Raw genomic sequence first — 23,293 nt, forward strand, 5'->3', positions numbered from 1 at the left:
TTGGGAGGTTTGTGTTCCCAACAGATTTTGTCATTCTGGATTGCCGGGTTAAAGAGGAGATTCCCATAATTTTGGGAAGATCATTCTTGGCCGCTAGGAGAGCTTTAATTGATTGTGAAACTGGATAACTAAAGATGAGACTAAATGATTAAGAGATAACATTCAATGTGCATAAATCTATGCGGTGACCAAGTGAATTTGCTAACTGCTCTCTCATAGAAGTTGTGGATGTAATTTTGGAAGAGGAAGATGAGACCTTGAACGCTAAAGACCCTCTAGCAGCATGTCTCATGAACTTAGATGAAGCAAATGAAGAGAACTTGGCGGAGTGGGTACTGGCTCTTGAAGGCCAAGGGTTTTGGAAAAGAGAGCTAGAATTTGAGCCTTTGCACTTAGAAGAAAGGAAAACTTCTCCAGCTAAGCCATCGATGGAAGAGCCACTAAAGTTGGAACTGAAGCCACTAACACCTCATCTAAAGTATGCTTTCTTGGGACCTAACTCAACTTTACATGTTATTATCTCATCTGGTTTGTTAGATGTGCAGAAAGAACAACTTTTGCAGGTATTGATTGAGTGCAAAACTGCAATTGGTTGGACCATTGTAGACATTAAGGATATCAGCCCGGCTTTCTGTATGCATAAGATTCTACTAGAATATGGCCACAAACCTTCCAAAGAACATCAAAGAAGGTTGAACCCCAACATGAAGGAAGTTGTGAAAAAGGAGGTGATAAAGTGTTTAGATGTGGGGATCATTTTCCCCATCTCTGATACCAACTGGATCAACCCAGTACAATGTGTGCCAAAGAAAAGTGGGATGATTGTAGTGCAAAACGATGTTGATATCAACAAGAACAGTCACGGGATGACGAATTTGTATGGACTACAGAAGATTGAACAAGGCCACCCGAAAAGACCACTTTCCCTTGTCGTTCATTGATCAAATGCTAGATAGACTGGCCGGGATGTCCCACTTTTGCTTTCTGAATGGATACTCGGGGTATAGTCAGATCTCCATTGCTCTGGAAGATAGAGAGAAAATGTCATTCACCTGTCCATATGGCGTCTACACTTTTCGGAGAATGTCGTTCGGCCTATGCAATGCACCCGCCACATTTCAAAGGTTCATGTCACGACCCAAATCGATAGGCCGCGATGAGTGCCCGAGTCCTACCTATCGAACACCCTTAAGCATGTAACTAAGATATAAACATGAATAATATCCGCTGAATTACGAGAATAACATGCGTGAGGAAAACCTGTCCAAAATACATATATACATATACGTGCGAAATACAGTGGGCAAGCTGGCAAGGCTGCTATAGACAACTATATACCCAAAACTGAAAGCTGACAAGGCCACATACTATCCAACTATACATAACTGTCTACATACCTTTAATAGAAATACAACTGTACAAATACGGGACTGAGCCACATCATACCCATATATGTATACAAGCATTTCTCACCAAAATCAAAAGCGGCTCCGGATCAAGTGGAGCACGCCAACTTTCGCTGATCAAGGATCCTAAGAAGGGGACCGTTAGCTTGCCTAACTGCAACTGCGGGCATGAAACGCAGTCCCCAAGAAATAGGACGTCAGTACCAATAATGTACTGAGTATGTAAGGCATGAAAATTAGTACATGAAAGACATAGATGAAACATGGAGTAAAGAAATCTATCTATAAGTCTGAATAACTTTGTGAATTCTAAAACATTTATAATGTCATGCACGTGCATAAAAATGTTGTGTCATGCATAGGTATAGGTGTACATAACATCATCAAGTCTTTGAGGTCATCCCGTCATATCGTCTCGGCTACTGTGGGCAACATCATCAATATATACCAACTAATCAGGTGGTGGTGCGTATATAACGCTGTAATCTTTTCCCATATCCCATATACATATAAGTACACATATATAAGTACACATATATAAGTACACACACACATGTATATATATATATATATATATGCGTATATAACGCTATCTGGTCATGGGTCAATATACATGTATAAATGAATGAATTGCATAAAAATATGTTACTAAGCTCAATATACCTTTCGGATAAACTTTATCAACTACGTATTTTTCTGGGACCCATGAACAGAAGATGTGATAATAAGATACATTGGAATTCAAGAACATAGGCACCTCTAATCCTCTTATGAATAGAGTCATTTATGGAAGTTTTGCATTTGCTCGTTTTGTTTATATCGTATGGATCATGCCAAAAGAAAGGAGGGCTTAGCCTTAACATACCTGGAGTAGGGAAAAATCCGTATGATATTCTTGCTCGAATTCTCGTTGAAGCCGAAATACCACGTTATAATTAAGGAGGATGACTCCTCTGTACAGTTAGCGTCGCCAAAACTTTTGCAGAAAATTAAGTAGAAGAGTACTACTCCTTTTTACAGTGTATCTTACAAAAAGATAAAATGCAATGATTTGATTATCTAGGTTTGGACAATCCTGTGGTGTGGATTCTAATTGTAGTGTTCTTTAATTATCAAGTACTGGCTAACGTTTTTGACTGTAAAAATGCCTAATGTTTTGTTTGTAGGAATGGCTAATGTTTTGATTGTAGGAAGTGCTAACGTTTTTATTATGAAGTGTTGTATCCAAAATACTTTTACAAGACTTGTTATTCAAAAAGTGAGAATGAAGTGTCTTCTAGTTGTTAATTAGGTGCCACCTAATCCCAAAATGACTAAGAGTCATTCTTTTAATATGTGGTTTGCTGCCACATTTTTTTGGGGGGGGGGGGCTTAATCTTATCTTATGATTTTTATTAATTAACTAAGTAATGTCCCGTTAACCGATAATTAACCAATTACCTACATAATTAGGAATTATCTAAAACTACTTAAAATACTACTCATTTTAATATACTTTATACATCATACTATCGTGGTCATATGGTACCTTGTATGGTACTAGTCCATAAATATCGGGTATTATAGCTCGAACTGTATTTTATCCCAAATCGACAACCTTCAACGAAACTCATTTTCTTTAATTCGTGTATCCTACATCCTTCATGGAACTTACTTATCGCTTGTTATAAATAGCATAAATACGTTAACCTCAAGATAATCGTATCCCCGAGTCTACATCGCTTAACTGAAGACGAAACTTTAATGCACGAAACGTTAGATGTAACAGTTCAAGACGGTCATCTTCACAGATATGGTAGAGGAAATAATGGAGGTCTTTATGGATTATTTCTCAGTGGTGGGAGACTCATTCGGTGATTGCCTAAAGAATTTTAAAAGAGTACTGAAAAGATGTGTGGAGACTAATCTGGTACTCAACTGGGAAAAATATCATTTCATGGTACATGAAGGTATAGTCTCGGGGCACCTAGTGTCGAGTAAGGGCATTGAGGTAGATCGTGCAAAGTTTTATGTGATAGAAAAGCTTCCACCACCCACTTCTGTCAAAGCAATAAGAAGTTTCCTTGGCCATGCCTGTTTCTATAAACGGGTTATAAAAGACTTCTCCAAAATTGCTAACCCCTTGTATAAATTGCTTGAAAAAAATCACCCTTTTGTGTTTTTTGATGACTGCAGGGTAGCTTTTGAGGAATTGAAGAAGAGGCTGGTGATAGCACCTATCATAGTTACACCCAACTGGGGGAAACTATTTGAGTTGATGTGTGATGTGAGCGACTATGTTGTGGGAGAAGTTCTTAGGCAGCGAAAAGATAAAGTCATGCATCCAATATACTACTCAAGTAGAACTTTGAGTGGTGCCCAACTAAATTACATAGTGACCGAGAAGGAGATGCTGGCAGTGGTGTTCGCATTTGACAAATTTAGGTCATACCTGATAGGCTTGAAGGTAATTATTTATACTGACCATGCTGCTCTCAGGTAACTAATTGAGAAGAAGGAGTCAAAGCCGCGCCTGATTTGATGGGTGCTACTGTTGCAAGAATTTGACATGGAAATCCATGACCGAAAGGGAACAAAGAACCAAGTGGCTGATCACTTGTCTAGGCTAGAAGGAGCCGAGAAGAAGGTTGAGGTGGAAGAGATTGTGGAGACTTTCCCGGATGAAGAACTCTTAGCAATGAGCCTCGATGCTACACCATGGTATGTAGATATTGCAAATTACCTGGCAAGCGGTATTGTTCCTTATGACTTGTCTTCTGTGCAAAAGAAAAAGTTTTTTTGTGATTGTCGCATGTATTTATGGGATGAACCATATCTGTTTAGGATTTATCTTGATAACATGAACCGAAGATGCATTCCCGAGATAGATCAATCTTTTGTTTTGCAGGCATGTCATGCTTCACCATATGGAGGACATTTTGGGGGTATAAGGACAGCGGCTAAAGTGTTGGAGTTAGGTTTTTATTGGCCGACGCTGTTTAAAGATGCACACTTCTGGGTGAAAAATTGTGATGAGTGCCAAAGGACAGGGAATATTTCCCGTCGACATGAGATGCATATGAACCCGATCCAAGAGGTAGAGGTGTTTGATGTGTGGGGAATTGACTTTATGGGACCATTTGTTAGCTCATACAATAACAAGTACATACTTGTAGCGGTGGACTATGTTTCGAAATGGGTAGAAGCCATCGCACTTCCTACAAATGAAGCGAAGGCAGTTATTATTTTCCTGAGAAAGAACATCTTCACCCGATTTGGCACTCCAAGAGCTATCATCAGGGATGGGGGTACCCATTTCTGCAACCGAGCCTTTGAAAAGCTATTGGAGAAATATGGCGTTCTCCACAAAGTTGCCACTCCGTATCACCCACAAATGAGTGGACAAGTCGAGGTGTCAAACAAAGAAATCAAGAGTGTTTTGACCAAAACTGTAAATGCTACTCGGATTGATTGGGCAAGAAAATTAGATGATGTGCTATGGGCTTACCGCACTGCATTCAAAACTCCGATTGGAATATCGCCGTATAAATTGGTGTTTGGAAATGCATGTCACTTGCCGGTGGAGTTAGAGCATAAAGCCTTCTGGGCGTTGCGACAATTAAATCTAGACGTGGAGGCCGCTGGAACTAGTAGAGTCACAGAGTTGCATGAACTTGACATGTTTTGGTACCATGCTTTTGAGAGTACAAGGTTATACAAGGAAAGAATGAAACTGGTGCACGACAAAAATATTCTTGAGAAAACTTTTAACCGGGAGACAGGGTATTATTATTCTATTCGAGATTGAGGTTGTTTCCGGGCAAATTGAAGTCAATATGGTCAGGACCATTTCGTGTGGTAGAGATTCACCCCACCGGAGTCGTAGAGATTACTGCAGAAAATGACTCTCGCACGTTCAGAGTCAATGGCCACAGGTTAAAACATTATTTGGGCATGGATTACACGAAAGTAGTATAGGTGACTCATTTGCTCGAGCCACCAATGTTGAGCGAGCCTTAAGTGCGATTACCTGCGTCGTGCTGCGACGTTAAATCAGGCGATTCATGGGAGGCAACCCATTGTAATATTGTATTCGTCATGTCGTGACGTTAACTAAGGTGCTCGTTGGGAGGAAACCCAATTCGTAGTTGATTTTTAGTGTAGTTAGAATTTTTCTTTTCGTTTTTTTGAACTAACATATTTGCAGGTGATTTTGGCAAGTCGTACGCAGTATCTCATGCTGCCTGGTCTCCAGCGAGCTGGTCTAGGCATTAATCCATGCGGCACAAGGTATTGAGCTCGGTAAGGAGCTCGCCTCGCATGGGTTATAGCGAGACACATCTCGCGGAATCCCTTGTATCGCCTGCCTATGAGCTCGCCTCGCCAGGTATGTCGCTCGCCTGAGAGCTCACGTCGCAAGGTTAGTTTTTTTGCTTTTATTATCTTTTTGTTTTGTTTTCCTTTAATTCCCCCTCTTAAAAAACCCAACTTAAAACACCCACGCCTAAAAGAAAACATACTGCACACCCCAAATTTCCTCTTCTCCTCCCACACAAACCCCACCGCTCACAAAACACACCCCCACACACTCACGTAGAACACTGCCAAACCCTTCCCCTCATAACTCCATTGAAGACAAGCAATCTTCTGCTATTTGCTTCACTTGTAACAACAATTCAAAGGCAAATCCTTTCTCTTAAACATCTAAGGTATGGTTTCTATCTCCATTCTTTAGCAATTTTGAGTTGGGTGAATGCATGACATTGGACACAAATATTTGCTGTTGTTCTTCATTGTAACCATGTGTTTGTGTATCCCAACCCCATGAACCCCATAAGAATGGTGTTTCTATTGTGTGAACAAGTGGTGGTACGGAACTCCCAAGCAGATTTGGGAGGATGAGGCAATCCCTCACCCCTACAAGCACTCCCATGGTACTAGTGTATGCTAAGTGTTTTTTATAATGCCACAAAGGCATTCTTTGTCCCCGTTAGAGCCCGAGTCTCCGGGATTATAAGACTAGTGCTATGTAGTTGTGCACCACTTTAAAATCTTAATTGTGGGGTGGCTCACTGGTAGCCTGATGCTTCAAATGTGGAAGAAGCACCCATGTGTCATTGCTTGATTCTTATGCTAAGAAACGACGAGGTAAAGTCTGAGTAACCTCGGAAACTATTATTAATCATGTGTTAAACTCTAAGTGTGGGTGGAAAGACTATGTTTTGAGAGGTTTCAATACCTCTTAAACTGATTTATGCTCACTTGTGTAGGTACAAATGTGCCTCCAAGAAAAGACAACGGTAAAGGAAAAGCCACATCCACTGCTCCGTCTAAGGCTAAACCTACTTCCGCATCTCCCTAGAAGAATAGAAAGGGGGGGGGGAAGCTACTTCCAGTCAAGGTGAAGGAATGAGAGCAATTGCAGCTATTACATCCAGCAGTCCACAACCTCAGGGCCAATGGGAATTTGGAATCAAAATCATACCCCCACATGTTAAGGATTGGTACAAGCATTGTAGGCCAAAACATATACATCAAAAAGCTGTTATTCATGAGCGTCGCTTGAAAGCCAAGTACCGCGCTATTTGGAGAGGCATCAATGAGTTGGGGTTGAGCTATGTGTTCTGAAACTCTAGAGAGATCAACGTCAATCTTGTGAGGGAATTTTATGCTCGGTTTGATCCAGAGGATCCTGAACAGCTGGTTCCGATTCGTGGAAGGTTGATAGATTTTTCAGCCTCAGCAATATGCAATTTCTTAGGTGCTCCAGATGTTCCTGGGGAACCCTTGGACCACTTCATAGTCTGTCCTACTTATTGAGAGCTAATACACACTCTTTGTGGTGTCAACTCTATGGTGTCTTGGGTGCGGGATAAGAAAACCAACCGCCATAGGAAGTTCCCAAAGAAGAATATGAAGGCAGAAGCGTAAGTATGGTTGAAGTTGATCAATTCACGGCTCCTACTATGCAGCCATGACACTCTCATTAGCCGTGAGAGGACTTGTATGTTGTATTTCTTAATGACAGGCCAAAGGGTGAATATGGGCCACTTGATCCGTTATAAGATGACCCAAGTGCGAACTACAAGAAAATTGACCGAATGCCCTTTGCAAACATGCTAACTTAGTACTTGCGGCAAGAAGAAGTGAAGGAGGAGAAGGAGATAGATAACATCATTGCTCCAACCATAAGACCAACGGACCTCACAAATGTCCGGGTTAAGGAGGAGAACACCACAACTTCACTGATAAGGGCTGAGCGCAATGCACGCGATTACAGCTTCATGGCCCATTTATATGGGATGATTGACTTGCAGCTTCGGATAGGGGGACGGTCGGCCACTACAGAGAAGAGGGCCATATTGGAGCAGCGGTACACGCTCAATGCTCATGCCCGACAACTGGTTGGGATAGGTGATGGATACAGACTCCCTGAGGACGAGGATGTTAACATACCTGAGCAGTCCGAGGCCGAGCTGGAACAGTCAGATGATGAGGATGATGATGAGGAGGAGGAGGAAGCACAAGACGAGGAGTGGGTAGCCTCAGAGAATGAGGGCGAGGACGCAGCTTGATCGGGGAGTTTTTCCTAATTAAGTCTACAGAAAAAACACCAAAAAGATTTTCTTGTAGGTAGTGTAGTAATTCCCCCTTTGTTTTTCTTTGGGCCGCGGTTCTTTTCCAAGGGTTTTATTTGAACCGGGTGTAGTTAGTTTTAATTTTTAGGAGTAGAAATCACTGGGCTATGAATTGAATTGCAGCGATATCTCTTAACTTTGTTATACCTTGAGAATAGTTAGTACTCTGGTTGTGACACTTATGCTCAGTTTTTAACTCTAGTATAAGTACCTTAAATCATAGATTCTTACATTTTCTTGACAACTTTAACTGAAGTGTCGTGATAAAACCAATCCTGAGTGAGTTATGTGCCATGTCTGTGTGAGGTTTGTATGTATTTAGTGTATTGCATTTGATGTCTAGAACTTGCCCTGTGTGTGCAAAGCAAAATGGTAGTCTTGTTCCGTTTGGGAAGTGATATAGACGTTTCTTTGTTGACCCAGATATATAGAGTTTACCCGCCCGAATGTCATATAACATAGTTAACCCCTTTGAGCCTATAATCCTATTTCTTTAGTAACCACATTACAAGCCGTACCCCTTTGTTTGAATCGACCATATATTTGAACCTTGTCACCTCTCATGAGCACTTGAATTGTGATGAATTATGTAAAAGTTAAAGTGTGGGGTGGTGGTTTGGCTTATGAGTGGAACAAATGAAATAAGGAGAAATGTGCACCGTTTGAAATAAAGAGAAAAAATATGTCAATAAAAGTCACTTGGATTGAAAGAAAAAAAGAAGAAGAAGAAAACAAAAATAGTTGTATTGTATGAAAAATAATTCTTGATGGTGGTGGCTAGTTATATACTTGTGCTTAAAGAAGTATGGGGTAATATAAATTGAAGTGAATTTAGAATTATGGTTTAATATAAGTATGGGCTGTAGTATTAAAGTATATGTATTAAACTGCTTAAGGGAGGTGTAGTCACTCATATCCAAATGTATCCTACCCGACCCGCAGCCTACAGTACAACCAATTGACGTCCTACTTGATCCTAGACTGAATGAGCTCGATTAGTAGAGTATTACACTACGGGCAAGCCTATGGTGCATGATTTGTGGCATATGAATGTTATTTCTGAGAGCGAGTGAATTTTTCCTATATTGAGTTCCTACGTTCTTAAAATTCATTGTGGGTGGAACTAAGCACTTTGTTGGGTGAAGGCACATGATTCATAAAGGAAAGGAAATGTCATTGACCTCCATGTTAGAGTAACTAAGTGAATTGTGAATAAGGCATGATATTTATGAGTCAAATCATGAGGTGAGGATGTTACACCTTTGTGCTTAGACTATTTTAAAGATTCTTGGTGTGATGGGTTAAGGGAATTGCGTAAAAAGGTTGTGTCTATAAGTGTAGTTTGATTACTCGAAGACGGGCAATATTTTAGGTGTGGGGTAGTGATGTGTGGCTATAATTCCATATTTTAGTACATTATTTTGCTTGAATTTTGTATGCTTTAATGATAAACTACACTTTATTTGCGCGTAATGGAATCTATTTTATATATAGATGAATTGGAGATGAAAGTAGAGCAAAAGGAATAAGTACAGTCTAAAGCATGCTCGAAAATAGTTGAAAAGAAGAAAGAAAGAAGTGAGCAGCGGATAAATGAGAAAGCTAGCTGGGCAAGCCTTTTAGCTCGCGTGGGAGCAGGCTAGGCGAGGTCCACCTCGCGTTAAGGCTGGCGACGCTAGGTCTGGGGCGAGGTCCTTCTCGCGTGAAGCCTCGCGAGGTGAGGTTTGAGGCGCGCACACTTCAAACTTTGAAGGATTATTTCATCTCCTGGTTTGACTAGGGCTTGGCCTATGTCGTTTAGATCTTTTCCTACACATATAAATAAACATAAAATGCCACTTTTGAATGAGTTTTGCAACCGGAGGCAAGGATAGCTCATGAAATAACCGTTGGGAGTTAGAATCATTGATTTCTACATCCTTTCATCTTTACTTTATAATTTATTATGCAAAACATCTGGGATACTGTTACTTTGAGTATGAGTAGCTAAACTCCTAATCTAGAGTTTTGATGGAACCTATTGGAGGATGATTTTTCTGTTACGTTAATATAGATTTGTCGTAGTATTTTCTCTATTTGTTTGAGTATATTATTATTGTTGTTGATTGAAGGGCCCTCAATCGACTGTACCTATTTAGTGTGTATTACTCAGGAGAGAGTGCATATTTAGGTAATTGTTGAACAACATCACTCCTAACGTATATGAGGGATCAATAGAGAGGGTTTGAAGGTGGGATTAGGGATAACGAAACCTTGGTGCGATCCGAGTGAGCCGTACTTAATACCAGCTAGCGTAATTCGAGAGAATATGTCTAGTAAATTGTGGTAGTTACTCTAGAGAGAATTACAACACTCAGAGCATTCATGATCGGTAGAGAAGACTTAGGCAAATTTATAGAAAACGTAGCGGAAAGTATTCCGACAATAGGGAAAATCATAACCATAGATCATTCCAATTCTTGTCTACAACCAGTTCATAGTTAGTTATTAATTATTGCATTTTCATTACGTGATATTTACTTAGTAAACATCAAATTTGTTACTTAAATATTTTTGAAGATTGATTGCGTGAATTTGTGCGAGTCTAGTAGCTGTGTTTAATAGGTTAATTCCCTATGAGATTCGACTCCGAACTTATTAATCGGAATATATTTGCAACGACCGCTAATTTATTTTTACAAGGCATAGTTGGGCGTGATCAGTCAAGAAAGCAATTGGGTGCAAATGGGTATTTACAAAGAATGAAGGATTTCTTAACCAAGAAGATGTTCACTACAAAGCAAGATTTGTGGCCAAAGGGTATGCTCAAAAGGAGGGAATTGATTACAATAAAGTATTTTATCCAGTCGTGAAACACTCCTCCATTAGAGTTTTGTTGGCTTTGGTAGCACAGTTGAATTTGGAAATAGTTCAGTTAGATGTAAAAACTGTATTTTTACATGGAGACTTGGAAGAGGAAATCTATATGACTCAGCTAGAAGGATTCAAAGTTGATGGAAAAGAAAATATGGTGTGCAAACTTGAAAAATAGTTGTACGGATTGAAACAATCTTCTAGATAATGGTACGAACGATTTGATAAGTTTATGTTGCGGCAGAAGTACAAAAGAAACAAATACGATCATTGTGTGTATTTGCGCAAGATTGAAGACGGATCCTTCATATATCTTCTCCTATAGGTTAATGATATGTTGATAGCTTCAAAAAGTCAAGAGGAAATTGATAAGTTGAAGATTCAACTAAGAAAGGAGTTTGAGATGAAGGATTTGGGTGAGGCGAAGAAAGTTCTTCGCATGGTGATAAAAAGAGATAGAAATTCAAACAAACTCTATCCATCTCAGAAAGAATACTTGAAAAGAGTAATAGATCGATTTGGCATGAATGAGAACACAAAGTTGGTTAGCACTCACTTGCTCTTCACTTTAAGCTTAGTGCTGCTATGTCACCGAAAAATGAAGCTGAACGAGAGTATATGTCAAGAGTACCATATGTGAATGTCGTTGGTAGCTTGATGTATGTAATGGTTTGCACAAGACCTGATATTTCACATGCTATCGGAGTTGTAAGCAGGTATATGCATGATCCAGGAAAGAAGCATTGGCAAGCTATGAAATGGATTCTATGGTATATTCGCAATACTTTAGATGTTGGATTGATTTTTGAGTAGGAAGATAGTCAGTATCTAATTGGATATTGTGACTCATATTATACGGATGATTTGGACAAGCGTAGATCAACTATTGGTTATGTTTTTACTTTTGCAAATGCACCGATTAGTTAGAAGTTTACTTTGCAGTCAACGGTTGCTTTGTCTACTACTGAGGCAGAGTACATGAAAATTACGGAGTCTGTAAAGGAGGCAATTTGGCTTCAAGGGTTGCTTAGAGAGCTTGGTATTGGTCAAGAAACTATTACACTATTTTGTGATAGTCAAGGTGCTATTCAATTAGTAAAGAACCAAGTTTATCATGCAAGGACGAAGCACATTGATGTTCGATATCACTTTATACGAGATATTATAGAAGAAGGTGGAGTCACATTACAGAAAATTCGGACTACAGACTACCCTGCCGATATGCTAACAAAAGTAGTGACTACGATCATGTTTTAATATTGTTTGAACTTGATCAATATTATTGAACTTTGAAGATTGAAGTTGAAGACAATCAAAATTTATCGGAGAGAGAAAATTGAAAGAGTAAAATCTTGCCAAGGTGGAGATTTGTTGAATTTGACAAGATTAATGTGAACCTAGTGTGAACATTTGGAAGCCTCCTTTTAGGAGAAAATTGGTAGATGCATTTTTTTATGCCTTTACATTGCATGATTACACTTAATGTGATGTCATCCCTGACATTATTAAGGCCATTTTCCTAATATAAATAGCAAGAGTTTTGTTCATTTGTAAACATCACTCACTTGCCTTCTTATCTCCTAAGGCATTTGAATCTTCTTTCTCTCTTGCAGTATTTCACTTGTAGTTTTGGAGTGAAATAAAGTTTGAGTTGATTGTGTCCGAGGACTAGGCAAAAAATAAAATTTGCCGAACCTCGTAAACTTCTGGTGTTCTTTTTATTATTGTCTCACTTACTATTTATTAGCTACCTTTAAATATAGTAGTTGTGATTTAATCAATATTTATATATTCGGCTTCCGCAACAGTTCTAGTTATTAGGAAGGAATTTTATTCCTCATATATAAGACTTTGTGAGCACCAATGAGTCGCTACAACATTATGTATATACAACTATGGATTCTTAGCTACCAACATAAAAATTATGGCTAGTACCTAACAATAGTCACAAAAATTAAAGTTTCATGACTATTTACAATCTCGTAAAAATATTTAGCCAAAAAATTCAATTGGCAAAACTTTCTTAATTTTTGCTAGTCTACCCACTACAAGAAAGTAATGATACGACGATATTTATTTAGTGATTTTTAAAATAAATATCGAAAAAATTGAATTTCCCGGCATTTATGACAAAATGTAGTAAAAATAATGACATTTTTGACAAAATGTAGTAAAAATAACGACATTTGTAACAAAATGTAGTAAAAGTAACGACATTTGAATCAAAGTGTTGTAAAAATAGTGACATTTGATACAAAAATAACGTAAAAACAATGACATTTTGTATCAAATGTCATAAAAACAATAACATTTGATACAAAATATCAAAAAGATTGTGACTTTTATTTAAATGTCATATTATTAGTCGTTAATTGCCAACATTTACATTAATGTTGGAAATTTTCCTATATTTTCTATTAGTAAATCATTCTTTGTCGAGAAGCAAAAAAATATATTATTTTTATTTAATACTATATGTTTTTAGTATTGTGATAAGTACCCACGGAATAGATGAGTTCTCTTATTGTTAATCAATATTTTAAAAGTTTTTTCTGTACTCGCCGGCCTTTGGGCGCGATACTTGTAAAATGGCATGAGATTCATGTGTATAATTTAATTTTGTGAGGCTTACGCTCCAAGTAACTAATTGTACCCTATTGTTCAACCAAATAGTTCCTATGCAAATTATGCATTAAATTTCTTAATTATTACTATTATTGACCCTCAAGAATACTTTAACAAATGAATGATAAAGTTCTATTGATATTTTTTAACAAGATGAAGATTGAGATTAACTCAAATAACATAGTCATGAGTATTTCATATTTTCTAAGTGAGAACATCATAGTGAATATTATTTTAACATTTCTTCTGAAAATATATATATATATACGAAATATATATCTTCACTTACAATTGGTCTCCATTTCTTAGTTTTGTATCTTTAAAAATATTAGACTTTTATTATTTTATAATTTGAAACTAATTATGTATTTATTTATGAAGGAGTAAAAATTTAAATTACTATAATATAATTTATTGATTATTATTTAACTTTAGAAAGGTAATTGTGTATAGTTGATAATATTCTTAAAATTATTATTTATTTAAAAGTTAAGATATTATATTTGATTTGTATCTCACAATAATTTTAACACCATTGCATTATTTATACTTGCAAAAATATGTTAGACATTTTATTTTCTATGGGGGTTTTTTAATCTTTTTAAAATTTTACGCTTTTAATGTCCTTTCTATTGTTCTCATTATTATACTATTTTGTAAATTAAAAAATTAAAATATTACATTTAGTCAATAATATTACAAGTACTTGTTAAAAGTTGAATTTAAAAATAGAGTAAACAAAATTAAAACAATCTATAAACGGAGACCAAAAGTCAGCAAATTGGTAAGACCCCCAAACGGCCAAAGACCTAAGATGTTGGGGATTCTCAAATTGGCTCAATATTTTAGCAAACCAATTATAATTTTAGTCAAATTTGATTTCTATCTCCGCAATATATTCCTCCTCTACAAATTGTGGCTCCGAAAAAAGCTATGTATGGAGAGTATGGGAGATTTAGAAGGAAAAGATTTTGGCAGTAAGAATTTTCGGCTTCCCTCCTCCTAATTCTAAAATTATAGTTTCCTTTATTAGTTAGAATTCTTCAGACAACCTTATTTTGCATTAGGCTTTGGCAATTTAATTGGAGATTTAAGAAAACGGGGAAAGAAAGGCAAGCTATTGGAAGAATATTGATATAGGGTTCAGACTCTTGGTGAGGCTTTTGCAGGTTCTTATCTATCTTCTGTTTAATTTAATACTATGTAAATCTTATTCTTTGTACTGTGATAGTTAAAAGAAAGTATTTTTGTGTTTTAAAGCGCGTACTAGATTTTCTACTTTTCTAGTTATTTAGGCTCTTTTAAGTTTATTTGTAGAGTATATTTGAACTTTATGTAAAAACTCTTTACACTATCGTAAATCTTATCTGAAGTTCCAAGTGTATCTACTGATGGTGTAAAACATATTCACACTAGATTAAGTTAAAGGAGAATTACTGAAGTTGATTCTTTGTTGCTATATGTATTGATTATATTCTTAATGGATAAGAGTTGGATAAACATATTGAATAGGAACGATCCTTTATATGAGATCGGAGCCAAAGAGTTTATTTAGTTTGCGTCATTGGATAGGCATAATGCATCTGAAATCTTGTGTCCATGTCGAAAGTGTCGTAATATGAAATTTGTGTCAAAAGATTTGATTGTCGAACACATAGTGGTTGATGGGTTTCTAACTAGTTACACTACTTGGATTTTTCATGGTGTGATATCATATTCATCAATGTCTATTAATCAATCAGATAAAGGTGATGAAATACAAGCCTTGGTACATGATGCTTTTGGAGTTCCTCCTACTAGTGACTTTGTTGATATGGACACTAGTGGTGATGGAATTGGTGGGTCAAATTAACATAGGAAGGGGTTTGATAACAAGACTGAAATATTTTTTAACTTACTAAAAGAAGCTGAGTGTGAATTATACCCTGAAAGCAAATATTCACTGCTTTCTTTTCTTGTTCGTCTATTGCATCTAAAGTGTCTCAATGAGTGGAGTAACAATTCATTTTTCATGTTGCTAGAGTTGCTAAAAGATGTGTTTCGTGAAGGTGAAATATTACCCAAAGTCCTTTATAGAAGTTGCTGCATTTTGGGGATACATAAGCTTTGTCTTGTTGATTGTATCTTGTACTCTACACTCAGTTTTGAATTCTAGAAACTATCAACGTAACCTTTCTAATATTTTTTCTCAGGTTAACAAAATTAAGAAGACCGAAACTAATGAACTTGGGACCAAAAAAAAAGAAGTGGGTAAGTTTGGAAAACATGCAAGACACTTCAATATTTTCAGTTTTTTTACATAGTTGTGATTCTATTTTATGTGATTCTTTTGCAGAGCTTCTAAAGAATATAAGATCAATTATTGGAAAGGAATGCTTGACTAGTGGAAAGATGGATCCATAAAGCCTTGTTGCAGAATTTATTCTAGAAGTTAAAATTACTTTATCTTTTATGATTTAGTTTGTCACGACCCAATTTCACCTATAGGCCGTGATGGCGCCCAACACTACAGCTAGGCAAGCCAACTTAGTAATTTAAACAAACATCAATTATTTTCAGAATAATTTTTAAGTAATTTTTATTATTTTATTAGCAATATTAAAGAATATATAAAAGATACCGATTAATTTAAATCCAAGATAAATAATCAACTCCCAATTCTACCAATGTGTGTGTGCCAAGACCTGGTGTCACAAGTGTATGGGCATCTAGTAGATTATACAAAATCTCAAATACTATCTGAAATAAAAATAGACAGAATCAAAAATACAAGGGAGACATTGGTAGCTGCAGATCGGCTCAGAATGGCAGTTCACCACTATGCCCCTGGATAACGTGGGTGTAAGACGATAGGCCCCCCATTAGTACTTGCCTCAGGTCCTACACAAAAAGTGCAGCAAGTGTAGTATGAGTATGTAAATAATGTGTACCCAGTAAGTATCAGCCTAATCTCGAAGTGGTAGAGACGAGATGGCCGACTTTGACACTCACTATGGGTCAATAATAATAATTGAAATAAAACTAGAATATCTAAATCAACATGATTCACAGAATTTACAATAATTTATATAACCAGCAGAAATAATTAAATTCCTTCAAATGCAATAATTCTCAATATATTAATTAAATTCCTTCAATTGCAATAAATTTCCAATTTATCAATTAGTCTCATTTACAAGAATAACAATAGTTCCTTAACAAGCAGGAATAATAATTTTATAAATTCCAAAGATTTCTAATTTAACAATTAGTTTCGCAAGCTGCAATAAACTATCAAAGTATCGTAGAATTATTATTATTAAGCACGATTTCTGTCAAGGTCGTACGACCCGATCCAGAGTGTTGTGTACACTGCCAAGGGACGTGCGGCACGTTCCATAGATGCATCTATCCTGCCGAGGCATTCGGTCCGCTCCACAAGAAAGGAAGACATTTTCTTATGTACCTCCGGAAGGAGAGTATATTTATTATAAGATCAATTCGAGAGGATGAACAATTTCTTTTAACAATTAATTAATTTAAACAGAAAATTAAGCATATGATATTTTCATCTTTAATATTATTTTCTAACAATTCACCATATATATATATATATATATATATATATATATATATATATCTACGCACAGACTCTCGTCACCTCGTGCGTACGTAGTCCCCACAATTAACAATAATTAAAGTGTGTGTATATATATATATATATATATATATATATATATATATACACACTCACGGACTCTCGTCACCTCGTGCGTACGTAGTCCCCACAATTAGCAATAATTAAAGTGTGTGTGTATATATATATATATATATATATATATATATATATATATATATATATATATATATATATATATATATATATATATATATATATATATATACTCACGGACTCTCGTCACCTCGTGCGTACGTAGCCCCCACAATTAGCAATAATTATTACTTTAATTACCTATAGAGTAATTTTCCCCTCACAAGATTAGACAAGAGACTTACCTTGTCTCGAAGTCCACTTTTCGATCAAAATATCGCGTAAAAAGCTCAATTCGATGCCGAAAAATTCGAAACTATCCAAAAGTTATATAAAATAATTAATACATATTAATAATTCGAATTTAGGCTATTAAATAATTTACCTTAACCAAAATAGTAAAATTCTTAAAATTCACCCCGGGTCCACGAGCCCGGATTCAGAAAATATTCGGATGAAAACGTTACCCATAATCTCTAGAACTCAAATATATAATTTCTATCCAATTTCATAACCATTTTCGTGGTTAAAAACTCATTTTTATAAAAAAAATTAGGTTTTTCATCTAAACCTTTGATTTCTAAGATTTACTAGTTATAATCTACCCATAATCTATGTATTTAACTCAAGGTGTGTAGAATTAACTTACCTCCAAGTTGCTAGTTGAAATTCCCTTTCAAAAGCTCTGAAATCGCCCAACAATGGAAGAAAAACGGAATAAAAATGGACCGAACTTCGTCCGTTTTAAGGTTCTGCCCAACAGTGATTTCCGCACCTGCAGAGGCTTAGCTGCACCTGCGGTTCCGCATCTGTGGAAAAGAGCCTCGCAGGTGCGAGATTCCCCTCTCAAACTGGCTCCGCACTTGCGCCCAAAGGACCGCACCTGCGCGTCCGCTTCTGCGCTCACTCCTTCGCACCTGCGGAAATTGTCAAGCTACTGCCGCACCTGCGAGTGTCGCACCTGTGGCTGGCCAAGAGCAGGTGCGATTCTGACAGTAGTTAGGAGCTTCAGTTTTGGCTTCCAATTTCTAACTTGGTCCGAGCCTCATTCGATTGACACTCGGGGCCTTCTGGACCCCGCCCGCACATACCAACAATTTTGGAATCATGAAACAGACTCACTCGAACCCTCAGAATGTGTAAAACAACATCAAAACTAAGAATCACACCTCAAACCAAACTGATTCAACTTATAAATTTTAAATTCTTCAAACTTACTCCGAATGCGCCGAAATATACTTATACTACTCGGAATGACACCAAATTTTGCGTGCAAGTCTTAAAACACTATACGGAGCTATTCCCAAACTCGAAAATCAAAATGGATCTCGATTACTATAAAACCTATTCCAAACCAAATTTAAAGAACTTTAAACCTTAAAATAGTTAAATTTTACTATTAAGCACCAAAAACGCTCCCGGTTTATCCAAAACTCGATTCGAACATACGCCCAAGTCCGAAATCCTCATACGAACCTATTGGAACCGTCAAATCCCGATTCCGGGGTCGTTTTCCCAAAATGTTGACCGAAATCAAACTTGGCCTTTTAAGGCTAACTTAAGGAACCAAGTGTTCCGATTTCAACCCAAACACTTTCAAATCCCGAACCAACTATCGCCGTAAGTCATAAATCATTAAAAGCACAGAGTTTTATTTTAGGGGACGAGGTTCTAAAAGTTAAAATGACAAGTTGGGTTATTACATTCTCCACCTCTTAAGCAAATATTCGTCCTCGAACGGGTTTAGATTAATACCTGGAGTGCTAAATAAGTGTAGATATTTGCTCCGCATGTCCTCCTCGGCCTCTCAAGTCGATTCCTCGACTGGTTGGCCCCTCAACTGGACTTTTACTGCATAAATCCTCTTGGACATCAACTAGCGAACCTGTTTATCAACAATGGCAACTGGCTCCTCTTCATAACCCAAGCTATTATCTAGCTGAACTGTGCTGAAATCTAACACATGTGATAGGTCGGCATGATATTTTCGGAGCATAGATACATGGAAAACCGGATGAATTTCCGATAGACTGGGAGGCAATGCAAGCTCATAAGAAACCTCCCCAACTCGTCTCAACACCTCAAATGAGCCTATAAACCTTGGGCTCAACTTGCCTTTCTTCCCGAATCTCATGATTCCCTTCATCGGCGAATCCTTCAAGAGGACTTTTTCACCCATCATAAATGATAAATCACGCACTTTCTGATCTGCGTAACATTTCTGTTTGGACTGCGCCGTACGAAGTCGCTCTTAAATCAACTTTATGTTCACCGAGGCATCTTTCACCAAATCAGTACCATATAACTTGGACTCACCAGGCTCAAACCATCCGATGGGCGAATGGCATCGCCGACCATATAAAGCCTCAAATGGAGCCATCTCGATGCTGGAATGATTACTGTTATTATAAGCAAACTTGGCCAAAGGCAAGAAACGATCCTACTGACCTCCAAAGTCAATCACACATGCCCTTAGCATATCCTCTAAAATCTGAATTGTCCGCTCTGACTGCCCCGTCGTTCTGCGGATGAAAGTTTGTGCTAAGATCTACACGGGTCCCCAATTCACTCTGTACTGCTCTCCAAAAATGTTAGGTAAACTGAGGGTCTCTATCTGATATGATAGAAATTAGCACACCGTGCAACCGAACTATCTCCTAAATATATATCTGGTCTAACCTCTCTAAAGTATACGTAGTCACAACAGGAATAAAGTTTGCCGACTTGGTCAACCTATCGACAAAGACCCAAACTGCATCAAACTTCCGCAAGGTACGCTGCAACCCAACTACAAAGTCCATAGTGATGCGTTCCCATTTCCACTCTGGTATAGTCATCTACTGAAGTAGGCCACCTGGCCTTTGGTGCTCATATTTAACTTGCTGTCAATTTAGAAACCTAGCTACATACTTAACTATGTCCTTTTTCATTCACCTCCACCAATAATGCTGCCTCAAATCACGATACATCTTCGTAGCACCTGGATGAATAGAATACCGGGAACTGTGTGCTTCTTCTAGGATCTTTTTCCTCAGTCCTCCACATTAGGAACTCATAGATGATCCTGGAGTCGCAGAACACCATCCGCTCCAATAGTAACTTCCTTGGCACCACCCCGCATTACCATTTCTCGAAGAACCATTAAGTGTGGATCATCATACTGGCGAGCCTTGATCTGTTCAAATAGTGAAGACTGAGCTACAACACATGCAAGAACTCGTCTGGGCTCTGAAATATCCAGCCACACAAGTCTGTTGGCCAATGACTGAATATCCAAAGCTAATGGCCTCTCCTCTGCTGAAATGAAAGCCAAACTACCCATACTCTCCGCCATTCTACTCAAGGCGTCTGCAACCACATTTGCCTTGCCCGGATGATATAGGATAGTAATATCATAATCTTTCAGTAACTCCCGCCATCTACGATGCCTCAAATTTTGGTCCTTCTACTTGAACAAATGTTGCAAACTATGATGATCACTGTAAACTTCACAAGACACCCCATAGAGATAATGCCTCCAAATCTTTAGAGCGTGAACAATCGCAGCTAATTCCAAATCATGTACCGGATAATTCTTCTTGTGGGGCTTCAATTGACGTGAAGCATATGCAATAATTCGCCATTTCCTGCATCAATACACAACCCAAGCCAATGCGTGAAGCATCGCAATACATTGTATACATCCCCGAACCGGAAGGCAACACTAACACTGGTGCTGTAGTCAATACTATCTTGAGCTTCTGAAAGCTCACCTCACAATTATCGGACCATCGGAACGGAGCACCCTTCTAGGTTAATTTGGTAAAAGGTGCTGCAATAGATGAAAAACCTTCTACAAATCGACGATAATAACATGCTAAACCCAGAAAACTCGTGATCTCGGTCGCCGAAGTGGGACGATGCTAATTTTGAACTGCCTCAATCTTTTTGGGATCAACCTTAATACCATCGCCCGATACAATATGCCCCAAAAATGCTACAGACTCTAGCGAGAACTCACATTTAGAGAACTTAGCATATAGCTTTTGTTCCCGCAACGTCTGAAGCACTACTCTTATATGCTGCTCATGCTCCTCTTTACTGCGCGAGTAGATCAAAATGTCATCAATGAAGACAATGACAAACGGATCAATATATGGCCTAAATACCCTATTCATCATATCCATAAACGTTGTTGGGGCATTAGTCAAATCGAAGGACATTACCAGAAAATCATAATGACCATATCTAGTCCGAAAAGCAGTCTTCGGAACATCCAGATCCCGAATCTTCAACTAATGGAACCCCGACCTCAAGTCGATCTTAGAGAACACCCTAGTACCCTGCAACTGGTCAAATAGATCATCAATACACGGCAACAGTTACTTGTTCTTAATAGTGACTTTGTTCAATTGGCGATAATCAATACACATCCGCATTGTTCCATCCTTTTTCTTCACAAATAATATCGGTGCACCCCAAGGAGATACACTCGGTTTGACGAACCCTTTGGCTAGTAACTCCTCAAGCTGTTCTTTCAATTATTTAAATTCTTTCGAGCCATGCGATCCGGTGGGATAGATATAGGCTGGGTATCTGGAGCCAAGTCAATACAGAAATCAATATCACGATCAGGTGGCATACCTGAAAGTTCTGAAAGAAATACATCGGAGAACTACCGAACTACAGGCACTGAATCAATAGCTGGAGTCTCAGCAGTAGTATCCCGAACATAGGCTAGATAAGCCAAACAACCCCTCTCAACCATGTATTGAGCCTTTATAAAAGAAATAACTCGATTCAATGAACTAACAGACGAATCCTTCCACTCCAGCTTAGGCAATGCTGGAATAGCCAAGGTAACAATCTTGGCATGACAATCTAAATTAGCATGATGTGGAGATAACCAGTCCATGCCCAGAATAATTTCAAAATTGGCCATCTCAAGTAATAGGAGATCTGCTCTAGTTTTATAACCACAGAATGTAATAATACAGGATTGGTAGATCTAGTTCACAATAACAGAATCATCCACAAGAGTGGACACATAAACAAGAGTACTTAAGGACTCATGAGAAAGACCCAAGAATGTAGCAAATAGAGATGACACATATAAATACGTAGATCCTGGATCAAATGATAATGAGGCATCTTTACCGCAAACGAAAATAATACCTGTAATCACAGCATATGAGGCCTCTACATCTGGTCGGGCCGAAAAATCATAGAACTGAGCTGGAGCGCCAACTAGCTGGCCTCTACCTCTAGGACGACCCCTACCCACCTGTCCTCCACCTCTTGGTGGTCGGACAACTGGTGGAGCAACTGGTTCGGTAATCATAGGTTGTTGACCCTGTTGCACTAACTTACCCCGAAGCCTAGGGTAAAATCTCGGTATGTGACTGGGATCCCCGCACTCATAACAACACTTTGGTGCGATGGGCTGCTGACTAAGAGTCTGGCCCTGGGGAACTGAATACCCACTGGGAGGACCCTGAATAGCTGGTGGGCGATAAGAACTCTCTGGTATAACACTGAGATAGGATCGCACTGGAGCACCTCGAAGAGGCAGTGGTGCTAGATATGAGGGCCTGTTGGACTGCCCTCTCACGAACTGACCTTTGCCCCCAGATGGAGCACCTCTGAACTCTCTAGAATACTTATACCGCTTATCTCTAGTAAATTGGTCTCGACTACGCTAACATACACCCTCAATCCTTCAGGCTATCTTCTCGACTAGCTCATAAGAAGTACCCATCTCAACCTCTCTAGCCATAGTGGCCTGAATGCCAGTATGTAAACCCGCAACAAAGCTCTGCACTATCTCCGCCTCAGTAGGGAGTATCATAAGTGCATGGCGAGATAACTCAAAAAACCTCGCCTCATAATCGGTCACTGACATCTGACCATGTTGGAGCTGCTCAAACTAAAACCTCAACTCTTCCTTCTCGGACGGTGGAATATACCTGTCCAGGAAGATACGGGTGAACCTGTCCCAAGTCATAGGAGGAGAATTTACTAGTCTTCCAAGAACAAAAGACTGCCACCATCTATGGGCTTTA

Source organism: Nicotiana tabacum, chromosome 9 (genome assembly GCF_000715075.1).
Source record: "Nicotiana tabacum cultivar K326 chromosome 9, ASM71507v2, whole genome shotgun sequence".
In the NCBI taxonomy this organism is placed as follows: Eukaryota; Viridiplantae; Streptophyta; class Magnoliopsida; order Solanales; family Solanaceae; genus Nicotiana; species Nicotiana tabacum.